The following is a 25,181-nucleotide window of genomic DNA, read 5'->3' on the forward strand; positions in this document are numbered from 1 at the left end:
CTACTTTACCTGACACCGCCCCCCTCCGCTCTTAAAGGGGTACACTCATAATTACAAACATAACACACCCGCAACTTTACGTCCGCGAGGATGACTGGTGGACCACACCCGTAACTTTATATCTGTGGGCATGACTGACCACACGTGTATATATTTCAAATGTGAGTGACTGATAGTATTTTTGGTGTGGTAAACGCAAACCTAATCTGTTCCCTCAGATTACAAATCTGCTCCCTCAAATTGATGAACTGTCCACTTATTTTTCTAATCTGTTCTTTTAGTTTTGCAAATCTCCGATACTCTGTCCGAGGGAACAGATTAGTACATTTGAGGGAAAACGAGGCGCCCACATGAGTCCACGGAAATGGAAGCATTGTAGATGGATTTTAAATGCTTTTAAATATGTATTTCTTAATTGAAGGGTCCCAAAAAGAGCCAAGGTACGAATCATTATTCCGGTACTAGTCGCATCTTATGCCAATGGTTTGTTAGCAGCGCTTTTCAACCCAGCACACCTTTTTAAAAGCAATTTTCAAGTTCCAGTGGTGTTAAGTCAAAATGTGCTCCCCGCCATTGGCGGTTCATCACTTTGTTAACGCCCGGTACGTCTCTTTGCAGCAGGACTATTATTCCAAGCCGGTGTCCATGGGAATCATCTGGTTATGTGTAATGAGTCCTCTTATTATTAGCGCTTATGCATCCATCAGGTTGAGTGCAGACCTCCCACTTGGTCCTCTCAGTGCTTCAGAGCTCAAGCGTTTGCCGCTTCTCTTGAAGCTTTCTCGCCCCGGCAATTAAATCTCTGACACACACACGAAAAAAATGTGATGAATATGGAATGCTGACTTGGAGAAGTCTCCTGAGATGGTGAGAAGAGTTCTAAAGGGCTCTCCAAATTGTCAAGCAAATCATGTGACTTTCCATCCTCCCTCTCTCGTGTCCCTCCATGGTTTCAAGACCCCGTGGCTCTGAGGAGAGATCCGGCCACGCCAGCTCTCGCCACCTCTGAATACGGTCGATGAGGGCGACGGGGCGCTCAGAGGATGCGTCTGGACAGCAGAGTAGAGGAGGGTAAACATTTAGCGTTGCCACGCGGGGAGGGACTCAGAGGTTCCCTCACCGCCAGGCCGCGTCTACGTTGCGCTCCCTTCTCGCTCGGTATTCAGGGTCACGGATCTCATTTCTCAGATAATATTTCAAGCTGGCCACAGATGGCGAATTAAATTGAAGACCTTCCTTTGTAACGGGGGCTTGAAGGTTAGCTTTTGGCGGCTTCCGGAGAGTTGATACGGAAAGGAAAATGATTGTGTCGAATTCGGTCTACTTGTGGTTCTCGAAAGGTCTTAGTAGATAAATGCATGAAAAAAAAACTTGCATTCAAAGATGAACTGTCTAATGAACTCGAATCGCTAAGTTCACATTATATACTTAAACCGCAGCGGCTGTGTGAGAATCTATTTATGGTATATTCCCATTATTTACAGTAATTTTATCAGAATGAGCTGCTACATGTTCTCGAGTAAGAAAGTCCATGTCTTTGCGTGTGGTTCAGCAGCATTTGTCTCATTATACAAGGTTATTTTCTTGTAAAGTAAAGAATTCTATCTTCGGGATCTCAATCCCCTTTATCATAAATTGCACATCAACGGCCATTTTGGCGACTATGGATTAATATAGAATGGGATCCATTTGGTCGGTACAATCACGTTCGTACAATGTATATTGAAACATAACTGTTGATGTTTTCCAGAAAATTCACAGTTTTGTAGTCACAAAGCGGTGCACTGCTACTATGGCGAGCAATAATTTGGACTGTGTCAGAATGCTTTGAATTGTATCCACTCCAGTTACAGATTGCATGGCTGACGTCAGTTCTGGCAAGTCTGTTAGTCGAAGACGCCACAGTTTTACTTGGTTGTATGAGCCTAATCTGGTTGGATTAACTGAATTTCTATCCTCATTATTCAGGTTTGTTTGATCCACTATGAGAAATTTGAGTTGGTGCATGTTCAATTGGGATGACATGCTAAGATGGATCTTGTAAGTTCAATTTTAGTCGAAATGAGTTGTGGTTTTTGTGTCTCATGCTGGTTTCCTGTGTTGATCCACCAAACATTTGAAAGTTCTTCAAGTTTGTTTGCACACAGGCTCCAGTGTTAAGGGAAAAGCTCCCATCAATCTGAAAAGATTCCTGATGAGTGAGGGTCCACGCTGCTGTTTTTTGGAAATATCAGGAATAATATGCAGACCACATATCAAGGTCACGAGCTTCAGGGTGAATCTTGGTGTCATCGCTCCGCCAGGATGACAATGCAAATGAGGGGGTGACAGTTGGAAATAGATTTGAAGTTGCTGACAGGTTGAGTCATGACTGCTCTGTAGGTATGCCTCCCTCATAGACCGCGTGGTGCAGTCTTGTGCTCTTTCGGGAAGGATTCCCGTAAGATTTGGTCAAGCCATCCAGAAAAACTTTGTGAGAGCAGAAGATCAATGATACCTGACCTGAGACAGCTCTTGGAACCAATTATTTGGCCTTTTTGAGAAACAGCTCATTTTTTTTTTTTCATCTAGATTTTAATTGAGTTGTCAGTGATCAAGACCAAGAATGGATGAACCCAAGTCAAGACTGAGGCAATGGGAGACCACGTTAAGAACAAGACAAAGATGGATGGAAACCAAGTCATGAATGAGGCAACGTGAGACCAAGTTGAGACCGTTTCGGTGTAGACAGTCAACAGCAAGACTTTGAATAATTGAAGCCTAGTCAAGACCAAGATTTCAAGTAGCTCTTGACCAAGTCAACAGTAACGCTGATGGAGTTTTAGTTAAGACAAGGCCATTGAAGACCATATCGATGTGAGATCAACTAAAGACCGACACTGGGTTAAGGTTCTTGTGATAAGGGTTGTAGAAATCTAACCAGTTTTTCCTGCTTATCTGGACTCGTGTCACAGTTTAAAACAAAACATGTGGGCCCCTTTTTATTAGCAAATCGAATGGGATAGCTTCAAAACTACAACACGATGCCACTTTTAAGTTCGTTTCTTCTGACATCCACCCAATGGCAGTCTTAATAGAAGCCTTGATGCCACTGTGTCCTTAAACCTTGTGGGGCCTTGTGTCATCAAAGTGTACAGCAGTAAATTACATCTTATTAGTACCAATACCAGCGGTGACACAAGGAAAACATCCACTTGGTTCCCCTAATTGTAAACCCTCCGGGCCCAATGTGTTATGTGGACCGGTATCGACAGCCAGAGTCATTAGGACATAACACTTGAGCTGATGAGAAGAGATTTCAGGGGCCGTGTCCATCTTGATTTGTTCATCTGATGTGAGCAGAATGACACTGCGTCTGTCCGTCGTCTCTTGGTGGATAAAATACTGTCAGGGTTCTGCTTGTAGATTCCCGCCCTCCACCCCCAGGGACGGTGGTCTAGGTTATGAATAGACGGGAGCGTGAGGTGGAAAGGGCATTGAAGTTTATGTGTCAAGAATAAAATAGCTCGATAAGCAAGCTTATCTGTCACCCTTTTCCGGATTGGCATAAAGCGGGGGAAAGGGCGCAGGTCAGCCCGGGCAGTCGGATCCATTTTGTCCCAACAATGAGCTCTTGTCTGATGGAGATACGCCGGCTGTCCGTCACTTTGCGCGGCTGATATTGTGTCACCCTTGTCTGAGCGCCGGGTGAGGCCGCCCCGTGCACCTTCTTGTAAATGTCTGCGAGTGTGTTGTCGGATTGCGATCTCCAGTCAGGTAGCATTATCCCCGATGCCACCCACTCCATTCACGACTTCACCTCCTCCCTCCCCCTCACACTGTTGACATCCTCGGGGGGGGGGAGCAGATAGACATCTCAAGCTGTGCTCGCGCCAGCAGCAGTGTTCAAATATCTTCCTTTAAAGAGTTCCTAGTTTATTTAGACCGTGTTCTCAAGGACCGGTATTTTAAGAGAGGTGTTTTTTTTTCCCCCCCAACTCCAAATGTTTTGTGTCATGACAAATCAGGTTTTGGGAAATGTCATCCGTCATCAGGAGTTTTGATTGCAATTTGTGTTTTGAAACTTGATTTCTCGAGAAATTTGGATAGGGTTGGCACAAGGGCGTAAGCTATTGTTAAGTGTCTGGATGCAGATAAGATTATTTTTGCCCTTGTTCATGGGACAAACCATCCTCGAAAATGGAAAAATGACACAGATTCGTTTGGAACATTTTTACATCGCCGTCCATGAACCAGGAAATGATCTAACTTGCAAAAATTTGGGCAAAATTAAAATGCTAGTTCATCCTTTGTGGAGTTCCATGCTCTTCTGATATTATAATATATTCAAGAATAGCCCATATGCCCTTTTCCCAAAATGACACCCTTCATGCTTCTCATTAGCTCCGAGGCCTTACCTCTCGGAGTCATCGTTATACAGCTTGAAGTGCACATATTTTTGCAAGATCTTGCCGATGCAACGTACTTTACAGCAGCCTTGGTCTTTTTTGGCACCGGAGCCTCCGCAAGCGAAGTCGTCCTTTGTTGACCATTGTTAGCGAGAGGAACGGTAACTTCTTGTCTTTGTGGATGCGGATCGTGTTTACACCATTCAACTTAACACCTTCAGAACTCCTCAAGGATTTTCTGAATACAGTAGTAGCCGACTTTATCTGTCAGAGAAGCTTGTCGCCGTTTGTTCTAATAGTCCTTTGTGAATAGGGCTCTGGCGACAGTAGCAGACGACGGATCAATATTTGAAATATGTACAGTCTGCTGAAATGCTGCAACTTTTTTTTTTTTTTTTTTTTTTTTTTTTATTCAGGGCCACACTAAGAAATAACCACAAACTTTCCGTGCATACTACATAACAATAAAAAAAATAATAATGTGCTCAGGTGCCCAGCCTTTTCTCCTTTGTCATCACCACTTTTTTTTTTTTGAGTAATATACAAGTATTGTACCAGCACACAAAAAAGTACCAGGTAATTTGTTACATAATATTGTTAATTTAACCTGAATCCGCACGTGTGTGTGTGTGGCTTTATTTTCGGGACCTTCTGGGAGTACAAAAGCCGTCCAAATGGAATTTGTCGACGTGCATTGTTCTGTTCTGTTGTCAGACATGTTTCTGTTCAAGTCCAGCCCTTTGTGCACGGTCCAACTGAACCCTAATTGGCCAGGCTTTTTTCTCACTGCTTGTGCAATCGATACATGACTATTTTGCGGGATAAATAAAAAAAAAAAAAACAATATCTCAGGGAGTATGTCTATTTACATTTAAAATCTTCCACTGCTGTAACACGAAAATAACGCAGGAGAAGGATAACACTGAGACTGGAATGTAATTAGTTAGCCTCACATGATTGTGGTAGGGTTCGTTTAATTTCTCATTAAGACTTTGGTTTGGATTTTGTGAAATTTGACCCAATGTGAAGCAGTTGGGGCTAACTTGGGTGCACTTTTTGAGTCCACCAGTAGAGGAGCTGTTTATTCAATTTCAGCTGGTTTGCTGTCTAAAACTGTATACGGATTTTAAGTTCTTCACACACTCATAAAGTTTTGCCTCACACACGATGAGGGGAAAAAAAAAATCACAGCGTGCGTTTTTGGTGCTTTTTTTAGTGTGAGACATCTCCACCGACGTTTGCCAGTCCCCACCCCCAAACCAGATGTCCACCGTAGTACTGAGACTGACCTGTGAGAGGCATCATGGTGCCACAGGGCATCCAGAAAAAAATTCAAAAGAAGAAGAAGAAGACTTTTAAGAAGCCAGGCTATTTCTTAGCTTTTCTGATAAATACATCGCCGTTGCGAACGATTCTTATCATTTTTATTGTGGTAAATAATAAATGAGAAAAATGATACAAACGCACTCAATACTTTATTTGTGTCCGGCAACAGTGCAAGCTTCAGGAAGCTTACTAAGTGTCCATTGTTATGATTCATGCAGCAATCACAGAATTAGTGGATCTGATGACACACACATAAGGATGTGAGGTCATAAATATGGAACAGGTTCAACATTTATGATTGTCAGTCCCTGTTTTGTGCAGTTCGGGTTAAAATTATGCTTAACACCAACCCACTCCACAGGATAATCCCTCAGGATAATCTTTTGGAAAATCGATCATTTCTTGCTTGTCATTGATGTTTTGTTCTTTGCTTTATTTTTCCGCAGTAAGCCAAAATGTGAGGTATCCGTGAGCTTCCTGTAGAGCTCGTGCACGTGATGTCGCCATTTTCACGGCGCCGTATTGGTGTGGGGGACATCGAACCGGAGAAGAATATACACAATGCCCGAGATTACGCGTGCTCTTGGTTGTTACAACGGACGAGGCAGATATTCAAATAGATCATTTTGTGGAATACCAGCTGAAAAGACGAGAAAAGATCGATGGAATTTCGTCATTAAACCTGATGGATGGTGCCCAACCGAATACACACGACTGTGTAGCGATCACTTCACTTCTGGTAGGAATTATTCTTCTCAATCTCAAATTCCCAAAAAGTATTTATAATGCCAAACTGGCTCGTGTTTGAGAACAATGAATTTAAAAAAAAAAAGAAAAAAAGGACTGAGTCCTTTCCAACGTACACGGAAGAGTGTTGCGGCCACACCTTAAACTTCAGTAAACTTCTCCCTGACGCATTTTTTTTTTTTTTTTTGTAATATGCATTTTTCTCAAATGACTCCAGTGCGTATTTAAAAAAAATAAGAAAGGAAAAGAAACTGTCGGTCACAGTGATGTTTACGTAGGTTAACTTGTGGCTGCAATACGCTTCCGTGTACGGAGGAGCTGACTTGCTGTCTTTTTTTTTTCTTTTTTCCAATCATAGTTAAGGAATGCAAGTTTGTTTAAATGCAGCGGTCATTTATTAAAATATTGGCATTTTTATTGAAAAAAATCTGAATGGCTCCATCACTATGTGGGATTTATTTTGATTGAGAACAGATACAGCAACGACGTATTTGCATGCGTCCAGACTTTTCTACGCTTTCAAACTCTTCCGTGTAAATCTCGACGACTCCCTCACCAGATCCATGCGTAGATCCAGGTGTCCAAGACAAGCGGAAGGAAGCGGGTTAATAGTCCATTTTCTTGTCGGCGAAAACATCGACTTCGGCGTTAATTATGGGTCCTCTACGCCAAGTGTTTCTAATTTTTCCGCGTACCTTTGTTTATTATCACCTTCTAAATGTTTAACGGTATCGGACAAAACTCAGGGCGTTGTGCTATAAGACATATTTTCATCTACAACCGACTTAGCATTGAAGAATGCTTTGCTAGACCGTCATTATGGCCAGTCACATGACTTCGGTGATGTCGTGCACGAGCTCTATATGGTGCCGCTAGATAGCGGCAGAGAACGCCACAACACCCGTCTAACATCACAAGTCTAAATTTCAGAGATAAGAAAACGGAGCGACAAAGTCAGTCATGCAACCAATTACATTTTTTTTTAAGTCAAGGTACCACTGTAGTGATCAAAATGTCATCAAATATGCATCATTATCAGCTAGCACATAATGCAACATATTCTGGAAGTTCCTTGGGCCTCCCACCAGGATCTAAGATCCGTTCGTATTTACATAACAAATCTGTTTCACTTTCCTCATTGTTTGCTGTGATCACAACTAACTTTTTCTCCTCCCTTTGCTGCCAACTAACAAGCTTTGATGTATATCTGTGGTATCGGCTGAAGCTTGAAAATTCTGCTGTCTCTTGGCTACCAAAGGCCACACGAGATAATCAGCACTTCTCGCGCAAATGTGGGGGTGGCGTTTGGGGGGCGGGGGGGGGCAAAGTGCGAGAAGGATTTATCGCCCATCGTGTCCATCAGGAACGGCGGCGGAGATCCGGGAATTCGTTTTGGCAGCGACGCTAATGCGGCGTCGCTTGTTGTTTCCGCAACTGATTTTCTTAATCCTTCACTTGTTCCGCGCTCGGCGAACACGGGGGCTTAATTTTGTAATCTGGGAGGTCCCGCTGACGCAAGGACCGGCGTGTCGTCCCACTCGCTCGCCGCTTCTCCGCCGCGCCCCTCGTCAGCCCCCTGCCTTAATTAGTCAGAATTAAGACAAATGCGCGGGCCTCCTGCGGTCGATTGGTATCGAGCGGACCTTCGCTCGGCCCGCCCGGGAGGGGAGGGGTGGGTTGGGGGTGGGTGGGCTCGCTCAGTCGGCACATCATTTATATCAATAGCTTTTGTTTTTCTTTGCTTCCAAGCTGCTCCGTCGAAAGCTCGGCCCGTCGAAGTGAAGTGGCCAACGTGACGCGCTACACTTCACGTTTCTATTGATATAGCAGATACATGCGTACGCACGCGCGCACACGTGGTCGACGTGATGACTATTGGAGACGTTTTTTTTTTTTTTGGGGGGGGGGGGTCATCGCACTAACAAGTTGACCTCTTTTAGATGCTGCTGCACTCCCGTCTCGCTCTGTCTTGTCTTGTTATTTGGGCCGAGGGTAAGATAGCTCTCCGTGATTTTGTTGATGCGGCCCATCCATCCGTTTTTCTTTGCTTCGCTTATCCTCACGAGGATCGGGGGGAGTGGTGGAGCCTATCCCAGCTGTCAACGAGCAGGAATCGGGGTACACCCTGAACTGGTCGCAAGCCAATCGCAGGGCACATAGAGACAAACAGCCGCACTCACAATCACACCTTGGGGCAATTTGGAGTGTCCAGTTAATGTTGCAGTTTTTTTGGGATGTGGGAGGAAACCGGATTGCCCAGAGAAAACCCACACAGGCACTGGGAGAACATGCAAACTCCACACAAGAGGGTCAGGGATTGAACCCAGGATCTCAGAACTATGAGCCCAACACTTTACCAGCTGACCCCACCGTGCCGCCTACAGTATGAATATTACAAAATATAATAATTATCTGAAGAAATAATAAATACATTTGAGAACAAGAAGATAGTACTGGCATTTTTAAAAATTAAAATTTACCCGCCATTTTACACAGGATATGCCTTTTAAGTCGCACAAATTGACATTTCAGTAGAATTTTTTTGGTCCTTGCTTTTAATATAATAGCAATGGTTAACCTATTTTCACACTTGTATGAATGTAAAAAATAATGTTACAATATACCTTTTAAAAACATTGGGCGTTCTTAAAATTCAAATTTTATTATGGGAGATTGACCCCGCAGCAGATAATGATGATCATAATAGTTCACCTCTGGGGAAAAAAAATAAAAATGAAGAAACAAATTAAGTGTTCTTAGTCACAGCATGTATTTTTTTGTCAAATAATTATAATTCAACATTTACATCTGAATATAAATTTTACAAAACTATTCCTATATAAAAAAAATACATATGATTAACAAAAACAGCAGCATGTAGTACCTTTATCATCAATGTCATCATTGTGTTTATGATTATTAGATGGTGACATCACAAGATGCCTAAAGTCAGCTTCGATTGGCAAAAAAAATTAGGATAAATGCTATCGAAAATGGATGGATGCATTACTTTTATTTATGCTATAGTTGTTTTTGCTTATTTCAGTACTTTTTTTTTTTTTTTTAAACGTCTCTTTGCATTCAGCACAATCTTGCGTTTAATATTGTTATGGATGACGGGGGGGGGATAGTGGCCCGGGACACGTCGGGCCTACGAGTCCTAATGAGTCTGATGAGTGATGAGTCTTATTTCTTTCCATACGGTCCCGCCAGAGAAAAACAATACCGGGACAATCAAGGAGCCCCCTTGTGATTGCGAAGGTCGAAACGGAATACAAACGAGATCGATTTGTCATTTTCCGTGCAAAGTTGTGACATCCGTTAATCGTTCATTTATTTTGTAGTAGTTGCTACAATGTAATTATTATTTTTTTTTTGATAGCGTGGGTGACAGATTTGTCGATTTGACTTTGAAATCCCTTCTGATATCTTTTCCCTGCTTCTTTTGTCACCTGAGACATTTGAAATCTGAGTTTTTGCCAGACGGCGTCATCATTTGAAGGATAATTGTGGCGGTTTTGGAGCTTTTTATGGCCTATAATATTCAAATACTGGATGTCTCAAATGCATTTTATAGTTTTCTCGAGACCACCGTACCCCTCCGTGAATTGAAAGGATTTCCAAAGCGATGTTTTCTGGCAGTGACAATTTGTCTCCCTCTGCATCCTGTAAGCGTGACTTGATTTTTTTTTTAATTTTTTTTTATTTTTTTGTAAATGTTGCACACAGCAACCAACGCGCCGTATCGCCTACACACAAACACACGCGCGCCCGGGAAATTCATTTATAAAGGTAGCGGAGAGCACCACTATTAGTCGCTTTCACCAAGGTTAATGGCGCGGTAGCAAACTGCTTCGGCTGACATAGATCCGGTTTGTCCTCCGTGGGTCACTGAGAGCGCTCAGTGGTTTTACAAGTACTCAAGGGTGTCAACTCTGACCCGGCGTGTGCGCTAAAAGCTCTCAGGCCTTCCCCGTGCTGAGTGTGTGTCACGCGCCTGCGCTGGCAAGCTAGGATGCGCGTCCTCAACGCTTTAAGCTAAGTTGCCGACGGGGTCGTCCGTTGTTAAGTTCGAGCCGGTAGCATACGTGGTGCCTTCGATGATGTAGGATTCACTTTGAAGGATAATCTTGTGCAGTTGTTTTCGGGGCACGGCGTCATGACTCTTGGGGGAAGGGGGCGTGTGGCTAATCTGAACTAACATGGAAACTTCCCCTTATTTGTGTTTTTTGTTGATTCCCACCGAATAATGTTTGCAAGTGAGGGGCTGATAATGACAATAAAGCCTCAGTTTTCGAACGTTCCCGTTTTTGAACGAAAATTTCAAAAACATTTTTTGCTTCTGTTTTCGAACGAAAATCGGTACTCGAACGCAGATGAAAAAACCCGCAAATAACATATTGCACGCGGTCAGACCAGCTCACCCACGACGCGCTTTGTTGGGAAATTCCCACGCCGCCAGAAAAAAATTGGAGATAAAATAATGCGTGCGGTGCAAGCAGCTGACCCACCCACGACGCGTTTTGTTATTGTCTATTTGAACCCACCCCGGAAGAAAAAAAACAAACTGAAATGACATAACGCGCGCGGCGCAATCATAAGGCTGGGGGCCGAGTCGCTACAGATACGGCAATGCACTCCCAGCCTAGCATACCCAACTACTAAAGCATACATTTTAAGCAAAAAATAAATATATTTCTTAAATTATTTTATTTTATAAAGTATTAAACTATCCATGTATTTCGACTATGCAGTTTATTATCAGGAAAAGCTAAAAAAAAAAATGCTTTAAAAAGCCTGATTTTTTTTTTTTTTTTTTTTTTTAAATTTTTTTTAATTTTTTTTTTTTTTAAGGCTAGGAACACATTACTTCTTTTTCCATTCATTGTAGTGGGAAACATCGATTTCTTTTTTCGAACAATTCACTTTTTGAACCATTTTCTGGAACGGATTGTGGTCGAGAACCGAGGCATCACTGTACTTCTCAAATGGGGGTCGCTGCCAAAAAAAAAAAAAAAGTTTTGGAAACACTGGTCTAGTGGATGAATCATGGTCTGGAGCTGAAGCTCATTAACGCCATCAGCAAAGGCTGCTTAAAGTATGGTTTCGGGGCCCCAACGCTTGGCATCTTCCCGATTTGCGATCTGTCATTCAAATGTCTCGGACAGGCCTCGGCAACCCAAAATACTCGAAGAACCACACGGAGCCGCAAAACCATTTTGACCGCTAAAGTCAAGCTAACACTACATTTTACTGACATTGAATGAAAACTTTTACATGCATAAATTGAACAGTCAATAATTGGCTGCTATTTTGCGGATTTTGTCGATTGCGTGTGACCAGTGAACGAGGGCTTTACTGCACTTGTTTGTTTCCAAAGAGCGACACGCTGTTCCGGAGCTAATGTGCCACCACATCGGTTGCAGATAACTGTTTGCGAAGCGACTTTCTGCCGATTCCAGCAGATGTTCGCCAACCAGTGTAACTCTCTTTCTCGCTTCCGTTACTTTTTTTTTTTTTTTGTCTTGAGTGCCACTTTCATAAAGGACCTCCTGGACTTGAACTCTGACTTGAAGCTCACCCCGAGAGAATCTCCATGTGCGGGAATGTCTGCGAGCTCATCAGGTTCATCGGATGACGGTGAAGAAAGGGGTTGGGGGGCGGGGGGGGCGCCAACGGAAGGCGAGAGTCTGTCCGTAGCATCTTTAAGGATTAATGGCGCTCGGAGCGGCGCTATTAATCCTCTTTCCTGACTCGTCGATGCACCGTATGGAATATGTGGCTGACAAAGTGCGGTGTAAATATTAACCAGTGTATCCCCATTGTGATTTTGCCATTGTACGAGCCGCTCCGCTTATTACTGCGGCGATAATGAGTCACCAAGGAACACCCCCCCCCTCACCCCCCCATTCATTCTCTTTCACAGGGATGTGCAGTGACCGCTTCTATCTTTTTTTTCCCCCGCCTAATTTGCCATTGCGAATACGATCGAGTTAAGTGGCCCGGGCTTGTTTTCCTCCCCGGCTCCCCGCCGCGCTAGCATTAATACACCGCTTGGGTTATAAAAAGGGGAAGAAAGGGGAGTAGGGGGGGGGGGGGGTTTGTCGGTTGGGTCCGCGGCGGCACGTTTTCAAAGCGGCGCCGGACCAAGTGATGCTGATGAAGAGGGATGTGGTGAAGGGAGACGAATGTGCCCGGGCCCTCAAGTGTTGTGACGGCCTCGGCGACGGAAGAGAAGCCCGCTGCCCCCCACCCACACCCTCCGCCCGCAGACAAACGAGCTCACAAGAATCGTTGCCAAGCTTACTGGCTGTTTTTGAATTTCTGCAGATGGTGCTCGGTTTAATCGCGGAGAAACTAATATACTGTAGTATTCATCCGAAACGTGTCCTCCAAATGAAGGGCTGAACAATGGACTCAGTGGATAGCTGGATTTTCGTGATATATTTTGTCGTAATGTTGGGATGTAGCAATTTGCGCTTTGGCGTTTGCTGACCCGAAACCTCCTGATCCAGGCGGTGACAGCATGAAGTGAATATGTTAAACGATATTCTGCTAGTGTTCCACTGATTTTTGCTTTTGCCGTAATCTTAATAAGGATAAGTGTTGCAGAAAGATGGATGGATGGAGGGAAAGAAATACAAAATAGTGTTTTTTGTGTCTTTGTTTGATGTTTAAAGATATGCACATACGTCTGTGGTTGCACGTATTATTCGCTGTGGTCTGAAGGCTATTCCGTTGTGCCAGGCAGTAAGCGGAACCAAAGATGACGAGGGACCGAGAACACGGCAGATTCTTGTTTGCCGGGAACCGGAATAATTAGCCGCTCACGGAGCTCCCGGCGCAATCCTGCAGGGCCTCCGAGACGTGCCTGCGGAGCTTTGTGGGGGGCGGCGGGGTTGCGGACGCCGTCTGACGGTAGCGACTGTCTGTCGGAAGATTTGTGGCGGAGGCTCGGGGCGGAGAGTGGAGACGGCGTCGGGGCGATACCCTTGACGGTGATGTGATTGAGTAGACGGCTGCGACCCGCTTCGTTCTTTACCCGCCACCCAGCTGACCCCCCAAGCCCCACCCTTGCCCCCGCGCTCCTTCCCCCCCCCCCCCTTCCCGCCCCGGGACTCAGGGAAAACCGGCCATTTATAGCCAAGCACATCCAAGTAATTTATGCATGATTGCCTCTCAATCGGAGGCAATTCATCATCCTCTTCCCTATCTTTCTTTTTTTAATCTGTCTGTGTCTTATTCCGCCGGACTTTAATCTATGGGCCTATTAAGAATGCCTGTGCAATAATGGCCCGGCCCAGGTGACAGCGTGACATTGGCGCCGTCATTGACGCCGAGGCTCCGGGACGAGGGAAGCGACGGTGGGAAATGGAAAGCGGGCAGATGCGGCTTTATTGGACCGTTTGTTTGCGGCAGATGTGAGGAGATTTGTCTCTTCGCCGTGTACACGTTGCAGCAATCTATTAGTGTTGTCCCACGCGGACGCCGCCGCTTTAAATGATGCACATTTAACGGGAAAAGCTACTGGCTATTTTATTTTTTTTTTTTTTGTATTGATGCCGTAGTGTTACCTCCATTTTGAGCATTGTGCACAGTGCTCGGTGGACGCAGGTGGGGTGGCTCATTTTCGGCGCTGAGGTGGCTTATCATGGCGCCGAGCTGGGCCGCTTTACGGCGTTGTCGCACGCAGCTGAGTGCCCCATTGCCGGCAGCGATACAAAAACCGCTGACAACGGCGCACTCAGCCGCGGGCGACGACAACGCCTTAAAGCGGACCGGCTCGGCGCCGCGATGAGCCACCTCGGTGCCACCCAGGCAGAAGCCGTGATCGGCTCATCGAACCCGGGCCGCGGCGTCGTGATCGCTCGCGGCTGAGTACGCTACATACTGTCGTACCGTCAGGGAGTCTTTTGTTGGTTAGAAGTGATCCGCATATCATCTAAATATGGCTCAAAAATTGGGTGATATTGCCCTGGACACTTCACTCATTTGTGAGATGTTCGCTTCTTCGAAAAGACCTTCCGTGTTTGTAGGGGCGTGTCCCAAAGTAGGGGCCACACCATGTTATCAATGGCGAATGTCCAGGGTGACGTCACGGACAATAAATGCAGCCAATATGATATAATTATTTTTTTTCATGTCGACATTGAAGTGAATAATGTTATGTATTTTTCATTTCAACATCTATTTTAGAATGTTTATAGGGGTGACACTTGACCTTTGAAGAGGTCCAAAGTTCCTTTTTCAAGAGGTCGCTGTTAAAAACAATTTAAATAAAACCGAAAAACACCCGTTCATCCATGCTTTATCGCTGTATATTTTTGTGTGCGCACCGCACAGAAGGTTATGATTATTGGCCCCGAGATATACTAATCTGTGAGGGGTTAATCTACAGTGCCGATATACAACAGTCAATCCCTTTTTGTATTGGACTACTGAAATGAATTCACTTTGTCCACGATATTCTAAGTTATTTGGCTGTATTACCCTGTATTATATCAGGTTCCTTTCGATGTGGGGTGGTATCGAATTAAGTGAAGGGAAGCTGAACGATCCAGACAAATGCCGCTGTGGCCCACAGTGGCGTGAACCGCAGCGCGTTGCGCTCGACTGTGAGGCGTGGCTAATGGGAGCTGACCCGGCGCCATGTTCCCTATCTGCTCCGTTCAGCGCCGATCAGACCGGGGATGGCTCTTGATTTAGACCCTCTCCGCTCGTCTGCCAGCCGCTGTTGCCAATCGGGCGCTCTCGTGGTCAAAGCGAAAAAGGAAACAAGACAGAAATCCGAAAGCCGACAGACGTTACGATGCGCTTGACCCCAAAATAGTGCAGAATGCACTCCAAAAACTAAAAAACTTGCCAAGAATATTTGTCTTAGTTGAAAGAATGCCGGTGAAATTTATTAAATAAATAAATAAATAAATAAAAAAAGTTACTCAACTGGCATTTTTTTGTTTTACATATTTCAAGATTTCAAGTTGAAATGAGCTTGAAAATTGTCAAAGAACAATTTAGTCTTTTAAGTGATGGCTACTTGTCACTCGCTGATTCATTGACCTGCGCGACGACTTGATTTGGGAATGAAGCCAGCAATTAATTAGCCATTTGTCCTTTGTACGTTGCGGCCCCGCCGCTCATCTCCTTTTGGCTCGCCTCGATTCAGCTGTTTACCGTCGTTCTCCGGCAAATGTTTTTCCGAGCTAAATGTTAGCCCCCCCCCCCTCCGTCGTTACGGCCGCTGGAAGTCAAATCTCCAGTTAGGCGCTCGCGTGCCGGCACAGATGGTCGGTGTTATGTTAAAAACACCCAGATGGGTTTTTTTTTTTTTTTTTTTTAATCCCCCAGAAAGAAAATGAGTCATATTTGAGTAGATGTGCGACATCCTCCCGTGTTTTAACACCACTGCGCAAAGTCAAATGGGACAGGTAACGCTTGTTCTTGACTGCTGCAACTTTTTTTTTTTTTTTGTCTCTCGTCCCCGCCGTGGAAATTGTTTTCTCGTGTCTGTCCTCCTAATGTGCAAACACTTTAAGGAAGCCGCCTCGTGTCTCTTTAAGGAGGAGCAGCAATGAAGCAATCCATCTCGAAGACACCCTCTTGATTTAGCTTCTTCTTTAATGGTCCCCCCATGCACGTGGCCATCATTCTGCTCATTTTCACTTAACTTTGTGCAGCGCGGTGACGCTGCCCACGAACGAGCGACTCTTTTCTTACCATTAATGACATTTGTCAACATTTTTTTTCTATGAATGATGCTTAAATGTTAATGATGTGTGCATCCTTTTTGGGGAATCGGTGTTCCACCAAATTAGAGTTGGATACGGACCGTTGCTGGGATACATACAGATGTGTTGAAACCCCAAGCTTGAAAAACTCTACTGTGGCTTGAAAGCCTAATTTTAACCCATTCATGGGCAGGGTGGCAATTTTTTTTTTTTTTTTTGCCTTATTGATATAAAAGTCCACAACCAAGGAAATTACACTTTTTTGTTTATGGTTAAGTTATATCATAACTTGAGGCAGCCGTGTTGGGCCAGGAAGGAAAGGGAAATAACTCAGTGCTAACTTTGACCGATGAGTTAACCTCTCCTGATACCAAATTATGGCTACAGATTAAAACACTTCAATATTTTGATATACTGAAGGATATAATGTGTGAAAATCATGATGTCCCAAATTAAATTCCAAGATAGTTTGGATAATCAAATTGAAACTCAAAGTCTGCCTTGGAACCCTAACCTTTTTTCTTTCACTATTATTTTTTACAAAACCATAACCCAAACTAGAGCCGCACCAATAAATCGACGAATCATCAACTAATACATATTCCAATTCATCAACTTTCCCTCATTGATTGTGCGGTGACCTTGTACAACTCAAAATACCGTAATTTCCGGCCTACAAGCCACGGCTTTTTTTCACATGCTTTCAACCCTGCGGTAAATGCGATGATGCGGCTAATTTGTGCATTTTTTTTTCCTAACGGCCGCAAAAGGCGGAAATGGTAAGAATGAGACAGGTGGGAATATATGTGCCGAGGAAGTGACTTTTACCAGCCCTGTTAGTGCTGTGTTACTGGCGTGTCTCAGTGATATTTCCCAATAAGTTTTATTTTAACCGGCGCGCTAACATTAAACTCTTTCTGTGTACCGTATTTGTAAATATCTCGTGTTTGAATGTGGGCACCTGCAGCTTTTACACAGCTGCGGCGTATGTATGTACAAAATGGTATTTCCTCTACAAATGTACTTGGTGAGGCTTATAACCAGGTGCGCTCTGTGGGCTGGGTTTTACGGTAGTACAAATGCTCAGAATTTTACCACATCAGCAGTAATTATTGTCAGACTGTTGTAGTCCTTCGCGAAAGCAGCCCAATTGTCCGTGTTTAATGAAAATAAGACATTGGCAAACGTCTGGTTTTACTTTGGGAAAACAACAATCACCATTTTGCCCATTTTCTGACCAGACCAATATCTGAAATATAATCACTTTAGTTGCGGGAGACACCTCCACCTCCACCTTTCTTTGGCTAGGCATATTGCCCGCTAGGCATCCTCGATAGCGGAATGTTTGGACCGCTACCGAGTTGACGTTCGCGCCTCAGCTGAATGCCGAAGCTGAGCGATATCTCGGCTATTAAAATAATAATAATAAAAAAAAACAAACAGGGCTGATTCATTTATTCCCCTTTGTCATTGTCATGTAATAAAAACAACATGCCAAGCTTATATCAACAAGACTGATGGCCTTATAGATGATGTCATCGGGGGCCTGCGGGCTTGACGTCACAATCGTTAGCCGCTCGTACCTCACATTTCCTAGCGTGCTCGCGCACTTGATTGGACACACGCGTGTAACGGAGAGATAGCGTGAACGCATGAGAGTGTCATACGCCGTAGTGGGGGCTTCGGCCTCTGGGCAGGCGCGCCGGTCCTGCGCTCCGTCGGGATTTGGCCGCCTTGTTGTTGCCCTTGGAGCGCAACGCCAAGCCTGCCGGACACATCTCCCGCTCGGCTTTTATCTTGTGTTCACGCTGGCTCTTCCAGCCTTTTTTTGGTTTTGTTTTTGTTTTTTCTCTCTGTTGGACTTTTTTTTTTTTTTTAGCAAAATCTGCCCGCTTTCTCCCAAAATTCCACATTGAAGTTCACACGATATTGCTATAATTCTTGCATGTTTGTTATTATCGTGGCTGTAGCTAGCAGTACACCATACTGAGATTTTTTTTTTTTTTTTTTTTTTCTCTTCTCTGTGATGAACTTTTCTTTTTTTGTGGATGGGAAGGATTGTTTGAAATTTGCTGTGGTATCCCCCAAAAACTTTTAATGTTGCAAGGATCCTCCTTGGAAACTAACCCTGACTTGTAAACATCACGTTGGCTCATATTCCTCTGTAAAAAGTCTAACTTTAGTGATTAACTGTAATTTGAAACCCTACCTGGACACCTTAGCCGAGGCTAAACTCTCTAAACCTGATCACTGAAACCCCACCTCTGGTTTGAAACCCTAATTTGGAACCATAATCCTAACCCTTTTTTTAAACCCTAATCCAGCCTTGAAACCAGTCATTGAAACCTTATTTTAAAAGCCTATCCCTGCATCTAAAAACCAACATTAGCTTTGCTACGCTGTCCAACATGAATCGATTACCGTAATTTCCGGCCTATAAGCTGCAACTTTTTTTAAAACACGCTTTCAACCCTGCGGTTTATGCGGTGATGTGGCTAATTTGTGTATTTTTTTCTAACGGCCGCAAGGGAGCACTCGAGTGGAAAAGGGAAGAGTGAGACCGGTGGAATGTGTGTTGAGGAAGTGACTTTTACCGGTCCTGCCCTGTTAGCACTACGCTAGCGTGTTACTGCCATGTCTCAGTGATTTTTACCAGTTTGTTTTCTGTTAGCGTGGCGGCGCTAGCGTTAGCGTTATTGTGGCGGCGTCAGCATTAGAGTTAAGATTTCTGTGTCATATCTCATTTTTCAATGTCAGTTTCAATGTGGGCACCTGCGGCTTTTACACGGCTGCGGCCGATGTATGTACCAAATGGTATTTCCTTTACACAGGGGTGAACCTTATAACCTGGTGCGCTCTGTAGGCTGGGAATTATGGTAATTGTTCTTTTTTTTTTTTTTTTTTTTTAGTTCTGGGATGTTTGAAGATTTTTCCAAATGTCTTAAAGTCCCATTTTGTAACCAGAATAACGCCATCTGATTGGGCGAATTCAGGTCAGGTTAGTCTTTTTTTTTTTTTTTTTTTTTTTTTTTTTTTTTTTTAAATGGCGAACTTGTTTGGAGTGAGTGAACATCGAGTAGTACACTTCCATTTATGTAGGAAAATTGATTCGAGGCGTGATTGAGCAACAATGAATTTCACAGGGAATTCTTAACGTGAATCAATTAATTCAAAAACTAACTGCGCTGTTTTCTCCAACTTGTTTTTCTGGATCACGAAGTCTGGAAAATAACGATCCATGAAAATACACCGCCTAATATTTGGGGTATTTTGACACCCCATTCTTTTTTTTTTTTCTTTTTTTCGGAATATTTCATTCTCATTGACTAAATCCCAAATATTTCAGAGGCTTTTTGTCACAGCCGCTGTCAGATCACACGCACCGTTTCTTGTCCGGCAGCACTGGCCCGTCGCCCTGTCGCTTCTAAGCTGAGAAGATTTAGGCGGCAGCTGCGTCCCGGGCTCAACTAGACGGGCGACGGAACACTGGCGGGGGGAAGAAGACATGATGTAATCACCGAGATCAAGACTTTCAAGTCGTCTGGCTGAGGAAAGAGGAGTCTGAATATACGGCCAGACGTGACGCCCGTGACACTTCCAAGGAGAACGATGGCCACGCATCGAACAAAGCAAAATAAGGATCTCGCAGATTGCGCCGCGTGTGGAGGAATCTCAGATAGCGTAACATAACATTGGATTCGAGACAGGTGGGTTTTTACTCCAGGACCTCAGCGGCGGCCTCGGTTGACAGTGCCACTTCAAAAGCGTCTGTAAATGTGAGGTGCGACTGTCAGCGCCACGTCCCCGCTGGTGTGTAACTAAGCTTCAAACTTTTTTTTTTTTTTGTAGCTATTGACTTATTCATTGCCGTCTTTTTCCATATTTCATATGGTGCGCTTTCTTACTTGCGTTCGGGCACCCAGTCACCATCAAACGCAGTGGAACCACTCCATTTGAATGCCCCCGCAAGACGGTACAATTCCGAATCAGAAGTTTTAGAAAACTGCGCCTTCCAAAATCTGGAAATGAAACGCACTTTTGTTCATATCTGTACGGTGTTTTGCATGACAAGATTAATCTAGAAGGTTTTTGGTTTATGTCTTAGTTTCATGTTTGCTGTGGTTCAGTTTAGCAAGTAAATTGGTCTATCTACGCTAAAGCAGTAGTGAAGTCCTATTTGCAGCGCAGTGAACGTCCGCAATTTGCGTGGACTCGGGACGGCGCCCTGCGGCAAAGAGCGAGGATCAGCCGGTAATTGACGCTCCTTGCTCCAATTGCTTGAAGGACCATCACAGGCGTCGTTTCTGGGGCCCTTGTATCACCTTTTTTTTTTTTTTTTTGCTTCATCAATCATTCTGTAGAGATTGTAGCCACTCGCGGTTGTAACGATTGCACTTTGATTTGTCACATTAATACATCAGCTTTTCGGTGCCAGCCAGTCTTAATCTCACAAGCATTGACATACATTAATCATCCAAACGGTGCTCCCGAGGTAATTAACACCTCGATTATAGACAGTTAATTATCGCACTGGAGGACATGCTGATTTTTCACCCATTATATATTAGCGAGTCAATGTCTCGGTCGTATTTTATGGCAAAATAAGCAACTTTTCAATCCCGGCTCCAGCAGAATAGTTTCCTCCTCCCCTTGTATCACATCTTTGCAGTCAGTGCCACGCCTTTTCATTCAAGCATCAAAAGGCTTGATGGCTTGACAGGACGGGCCCTAGAAACTCGCCGTCTCCCTCCAGACCCACCCCCCCCCCACCCCCACCCCCAACTGCCGAACTGTTTTTTTTGGCCCATTTTCGGGGCTTTTTCACGGAGACTCGGATCCAGCGAGCTGGAGGGAAGTCTCCAATGGAAGCGGAAACGCTGCTGCGGCTGTCGGCTAGCGAACACAAAAGGGGAACCTTAGAGGAAAAGTTTCCGTTTCTGTGTAAGGGGGGGGGGGGAGTGCGCGCGGATGTGTGTATATTATATCAAATTGCTGCAGTTCGCAATTTTGATTCCATATCGCTGAGTGGCACTCATCAAAGTGTCACCCCCACAGGAGTTCCTCAAAAGATGTGACCCATATTTTGGTCTATTTTAAAAGGTCTAAGGGCTTTTTTTTAAAAAAAAAAAAAAAAAAAAAGAAAGAAAAGCCATGCAGCTCTCCATTTTGACATATTTCTACATACAGCGTTCCTGCAACATGACTCTTACTGTTTGCATCCTGTTTCAATTTTTAGGGTATCTTGTCGAGGTGAGAAAGTAGTCAAGACTACTGCATTGCAACAGGAAACTAGGAAGTTGTCTCGTCTTTTTGTTCTTGCTGTGTACTTCCTCTTTCAACATCTGCTGCATCCCGTATAGGCAGGAAACTAGTCAGGGGTCCTGCAACTTCAATCTTAGTGTTTACGTCTTTTTTTTTTTTTTTTTTATGTCTGGCGCAACCAGTTGAGGCAGTAAACTAGTCAAGTCACGTTTGCCGTGTCATGTTTAAGTTTGGAACTAGTCTGTGGTTCTGCAACTTGGCTCTCGCTGTACGGCATCCCTTTTAGGCAGCAAAATAGTCAATAATCCTGGAGCGTGACTATCACTCTTCATTCCTTGCTTCCATTTCTTGGTTCCAGTCTGCCGTGTCCCATTTTAGGTGCAGTGGTCTTGCAACTTTGCTCTGACTGTTTACTTGCTAACCCTGCACGGATTTTGTATCGGTCCGTTGTGGTGAAGAGGGAGCCAAGTCGAAAGGCGAAGCCCTCAATTTACCAGTTGATCTACGTTCATACCCTCACCTGTAGGCATGAGCTGTGGGTCGTTACCGAAAGAACAAGATCCCGGATACAAGTGGCCGAAATGAGTTTCCTCCGCTGGGTTGTCTGGGCTCTCCCTGACAGAGAGGGTGAGAAGCTCGCTCCTCTGGGATTTGGGTCAGTGTAGAGCCGCTGCTCCTCCGCATTGAGAGGAGCCGGATGAGGTGGGTGGGGCATCTGATCCGGACGCCTCCCCTGGTGAGGTGTTGCGGGCACGTTCCACTGGAAGAGACCCCGAGGACGACCCAGGACACGCCGGAGAGACTGTCTCTCGGCTTGCTTGGGAACGCCTCGGTATCCCTCCAGAAGAGCTGGGGAAAGGGAAGTCTGGGTATCCCTGCTGAAAAAACTTCCCCCGCGACCTGACCCGGACAAGCGGTAGATAATGGATGGATGTTTACTTGTTATTTCAACATCTCCCACTATATAACTAGTCAATGTAACTGTCACTGTTCACTTCCTGTTTTAATACCTTCCTCATCCTGTTTGGGCAGGAAAGTAGTCGATGGTGCCTCATGCTGCGAACGTTCTATTTTGACCTGGAGCTCCCATTTGGGTGTGAAACTCGTCAACGGTCCTGCAACTTAGCTATTACTGTTTACTTCTTCTTTCAGTTTCCCGTTAGTCTCTCGTGTTTTTCCTCAAGTGCCGTAACCCACATCATTTTTCTCTCTTTTTAAAGGTCTTGGCCTAAAAACACGCAGGTGTCTCGCCCATCCGCTCCTCGTGTTTCAAAGTAGAGAGAAACCTGGAAAGCCCCCGGCGTCGTTCCCTTTTCATGCAATTGCCCGGACGACTTCCCAGGACTCAGCCCTCTTCCCTCTTTTGTTTCCTCCTCGCTGACGTGGAGCGACAAGACAACTTTAAAGTCGGGTTCCACTCGCGCTTTCTGTAGGATTACACCGGAATCCCAATGGTTTTAAACAGTCACACTCTGCCACTCAAAGCCAGACATTTTTCTTTGCAGCGTTTATTAAAGGAGCTCCGCGGTGACAAGTGAAGCGTTTTGCAGCACTGGAATGAGGGGATACAGAGGAGCTTCTCTTGCACCCCCCCACCCCCCCCCCCCACCGCGCCCAATGTTCCAGACACATTCCGTCGCTTTTTGTGACTCTGTTTAGAAATGCATTCACAAATGTGGCTCAGGGATGCAACATTCCACAAAGCATCACAAAGCAGCTTACGGTCAGTACAGGCGCAACCTCGGGGATGCAATTAGGGAGTATCGTTTAAATTCATATCCTTCCTCCATCAATGATTGGGGGGGGGGGGGGGATGCATGACCACGTTAGAGACCATGTTGGTTTTCAGATCATAAATTCGCACATCATGTGAGGATAAGTCTTACAGAAAATGGGTGGTTGAAGGGGTGGAAATTTCAACCCTTCTTTTCATTCGCTGACTTATTTAAACAAATGAAGCCAGCGCCGGAGGTTCTAAAATGAAATCCCACTAACACAGACTTTGACGACTTTAGTACGATTTATTACGGTACATTTTATTTTATCGAAAGCGTGCAATGACGTGCAAACTTTCCAAGTCCGTACGACCACACTCCAGCCGTTCTTTCTAGCACCCGTTCAAAACGCTCTTGCAAACCTGGTCTCACTCATGACTTCCCGTTTCGACGTCTTCTGCATCACATTTAGGCAGGAAACTAGTCAGTAGTCCTGCACCTCAGTGATCTAGTTAGTTTGTCTACCACTTCCTCTTTAGATGGGGAAACTAGAAACTGGTCCTTCAGCTCGGCTCTTGCTATTTGTTCCTGTTTTGACATCTACTCCATTCCCTTTATGCAGGAAACGAGTCAGCAACGACAGTTTACCTCCTGTTTCGATGATCACCATATCCAGTTATATCCTCAACTTAAATCATCTTCTTCTTTTCCTTTCGGCTTGTCCCATTAGGGGTCGCCACAGTGTCATCTTTTTCCATCCAAGCCCATCTCGCGCATCCTCCTCTCTAACACCCACAGTCCTCATGTCTTCCCTCACAACATCCATCAATGTTTTCTTTGGTCTTCCTCTCGCTCTCTCTTCCCTGGTCGCTCCATCCTGACCACCCTCCTACCAATTTCCTCACTCTCTCACCTCTGGACATGTCCAAACCATCTACGTCTGCTCTCTCTCACCTTGTCTCCAAAACGCCCAACTTTGGCTGTCCCTCTAAGGCGCTCATTTCTAAACCCATCCAACCTGCTCACTCCGAGCGAGAACCTCAACTTCTTCATTTCTGCTACCTCCAGTTCTGCTTCCTGTTGTCTCTTCAGTGCCACCGTCTCGAATCCGTACGTCATAGCCGGCCTCAGCACTGTTTTATAAACGTTGCCCTTCATCCTAGCGGAGATTCTTCTGTCACATAAGACACCAGACACCTTCCGCCAGCTGTTCCACCCCGCTTGGACCCGTTTCTTCACTTCCTCACCACACACCATTGCTCTGGATTGTTGACCCCAAGTATTTGAAGTCGTCCACCCTCGCTATCTCTTCTCCCTGTAGCCTCACACTTCCCCCGCCACCCCTTCTCATTCCCGCACATATATTCTGTTTTACTTCGGCTAATCTTCATATTGCAACCTTATTCAATTATTGTGTGTGTTTTCGATCGCAATAGTTCAACTCTGTTCTTGTAAAAAGACTTTATTGGAAGAATTTTTGCTTCCTTTCGGTGCGGCCCTTTTGTTAAAAACCAAATACTGTCGAAAAACAAACAAACAAGCAACAAAAATCCTCCGGAGTGTAAATGCGTTCCCCCTTTGGAATATTTGCATTCCCGGGTATGTTCTACCTTCAGAGCGTCTCGCAAATGGCCTCAGCTGTCAGGTCTACTGTTTATCTATTTCTTCTCGCACTCCCAGCTCATTACCGAACGCTTGGTGCAAATATGGATCCATTCCACGACGATCCATCACTTGTGACACGTACACACAGTAATCTATTTTAAACAGCAGCGCATGATGCTGATGATGCATGGCAGAATAAGGGATATTGTCTGCACATTTATAAGCGTGTATATTGATCATCAATTTTCTCCCGGGTCCCTCACCGCTGCGCCGTTTTCCCGAGGCCTTACACGCATTGTGGTTTACGGCGTATTGATAACCCGGACGTGTTGGACTGGGAGGGCACTAAATTGAAACATGATGACGGAGACCCTTCTAATAAAGGCCACTTAGTGCAGCACCAGTGGAGA

The 25,181-nt window shown here is 44.8% G+C and overlaps 1 protein-coding gene across 9 annotated transcripts in view; it reads left to right on the forward strand.

The window, feature by feature from the left end:
- Window positions 1-25,181, forward strand: part of LOC133514180 (uncharacterized) — a 140,602-nt gene that overhangs the window by 4,945 nt on the left and 110,476 nt on the right. For 7 of the 9 annotated variants that reach the window (XM_061845631.1, XM_061845633.1, XM_061845634.1 and 4 more), the window contains exon 2: window positions 6,161-6,453. The exons of 1 other annotated variant lie outside the window; for it this stretch is intronic. The gene's annotated coding sequence lies outside the window, so the exon portion shown is untranslated. Of the gene's footprint in view, window positions 1-6,160; window positions 6,454-19,589; window positions 19,897-25,181 lie in introns of all 9 variants that reach the window. One more of the 9 variants, XM_061845628.1, reaches the window with a different exon arrangement.

This window comes from Syngnathoides biaculeatus, chromosome 16 (assembly GCF_019802595.1).
Source record: "Syngnathoides biaculeatus isolate LvHL_M chromosome 16, ASM1980259v1, whole genome shotgun sequence".
NCBI classification, from domain to species: Eukaryota; Metazoa; Chordata; class Actinopteri; order Syngnathiformes; family Syngnathidae; genus Syngnathoides; species Syngnathoides biaculeatus.